This window comes from Drosophila melanogaster, chromosome Y, assembly GCF_000001215.4.
Source record: "Drosophila melanogaster chromosome Y".
Taxonomy (NCBI): Eukaryota; Metazoa; Arthropoda; class Insecta; order Diptera; family Drosophilidae; genus Drosophila; species Drosophila melanogaster.
This window is the reverse complement of record NC_024512.1, coordinates 3533935-3536284: the sequence shown is the minus strand read 5'-3', so window position 1 is coordinate 3536284 and position 2350 is coordinate 3533935.

Sequence of the window (2350 nt, the reverse complement as noted above, 5' to 3'; positions counted from 1 at the left end):
GAATTCGTTGAAGATACAATACTTAGGAGAAATACACATTTTGAGAACAAATTTTGCAGCTTATTAATGTGGCTTCAGCTCCGCGCTAATAATCCTAATTAGGGCAGTGGCATCAGGAGATGGAGATGGATGGATGGCATCACAAACTTGTAGATTTTTGTATTTATAATCTCAAATGTTGGCGATTTTGTTTTGCGTTTGCGGGACCCGTCTCCTGTTGTCGGTTGTGTTGGATTTGAGTCAGCGATTGGATGCAGTTAAGGAGGTAAGTGATTGTTATTGTTTGATTGTTATATTCAATTTGCTGTTGATTAATTGTTTTATTTTGTTTTTTTGGTTTTTAGCGCAGACTCGCTGTTGGCGCTCGTCGATAGGATTGGATTTGCAGCGCAACGCATGATGTCCAATTCAGTACGGAGGCAGCTTAGGTGGCACGTCTTATGTAGTGGAGCTGTGTGAAGGGGTTGCGGCGGAGATAATGGTACATAAAAAAGACTGTGCCGCTGAAGATTCAGGTAAGTGGCGTTGTGCATATTTTGCTGCAGCGAGTCGCCTCTATTCATCATGCTTCTGCCGCACTAATTCTTCTCATGTCCATCCTCCGATTTGACTTTTGAGTCCTGGTGTGGTTTTCTTCACATAGCTTCATCAGGAATCGGCTGGAGTGCGTTGTCTTACCTTTTTTATCCGGATGCTTGAGGTGAGAGGATTTTTTATTTACGTTTTTATGACATCCATCTAATTGATTTGTTTTTCAACAGTGGTTTAGGCTATGCGTCGAGGAAGGTGATGATAAGTAGAGCATTACGGAAGTAGACATACGTGCGCTTTTATGTCGGATATATATATAGATATAATAGATATAAATATAAATAAATGTAATGTAAATTTAGATGGATGTATCGATGTCAAGATTATTGTTATTGCTTCCTTGTATGATTAAAGCCATTAAAATGTCAATTTACTTTTCTAAATTGTCGACTCTATTAGCTAGGTTTATGGTGGGGTCGTCCGAGCTTTTCTGTAGGTAAGGATTGGAATTTCTTGGCGATGGTGTAGCTTAGTCGATAATTCTTGGCTTAAGGTTAGCTCTGGCGGCTCTGGTGGTGGTCGGAGGGCTGTCGTTGCCGACTCGGCTGGGATTAGAAGTACCTTTTTCAGGTTCATGGTCAGTTTATTCACTCCTTTCGTTTCGGAGCATGTCCTGCTATTTTTCCAGATGTCTTTGCGCTGGGTTACTTGTCTTGGGTAAAGGCCGTGGCATTGCCTTGTCCTTTGAAGCTATCCTACCCTTTTTGGGTATTTTATTGGTGTTTCGGCGCCATTTATTCAGTCGCTTCTGAATGGCCGTATCATGGGAGGAGAAACGTGGTCTTCTGTCGTTCATATTTTGCCGGAAAGGATTTAACATCGACTTTCTGGCTGCCTCTTGGCGAGCTTCGGCGATTGATCTGCTCAGGATTGCTGAGCTGTGTGGCAGCCGAGGGGTGTTATTACGTGGAGGGGGGCCTTGACGTCTATAAATGAGAGTATTTTGCAGACGAAGCGCGTTTATTTTTATTACTTTAATTTAAGTATTTATTTATTTTATTTTATTATTTAACTTTGCTTTTAACTTTGCTGGTGGAGGTACGGGTTCAGAGTGAATTCTGTAACGTCCGGCTTGGGTTTAAAAATCGACCAAAAAGCGTTGATAGTTGTGCAAGGCCTGTCCTCTTGCTTGCGGTCGTCAATTTGTATAAGTGGGGAGAATATTTCCCCACTGTCACTAACATTGGCTTTTTTGAATTTATGAGTATTACATTGCATGGGGCGAGTTTGGGGCTTGGGCGTGGTGAGTTAGTTTACAATTAGTTTTTTTGTAAACTTAACTTTTAGACAGTAACATGGACTGGTAACATTAACGTATTGCAAGGTTTGTTTACATTTAACAATTTGAACTATTTTACAAAAAGATTGAAATTCAGGTCTAACATTGTTTAATTTGTTTCTTTCCAGGTACCCTCGCCAGAAGGACGGAAGCACCGAGTCGCTGGAAGCCTCTGGAGACATTGCAGGTAAGTAGTTGTTGTACTTAGGCTGGGGCTATGTTGCGGGCGCTGGATGCGCGACACTTGCAACATGTATGTACGGCCGGCGTTGCAGGTAGTTTGTTCGTGGTGGTAGCATCCCGCGCCGGAGTCATTTGGTGAGTATCTCTTATCGTCATAGAAATTGTAGCTCGGTTGTTCACCGAGAGTTGCCAGTAGCGCCGCGTCTTGTGGCCAGTGCGTCGGGATTGACAGCATTGGAGCCGCCGGAACACGATTTGTTGCCGAGGACAGTCGCAACGATTGGAAACATGGAAATG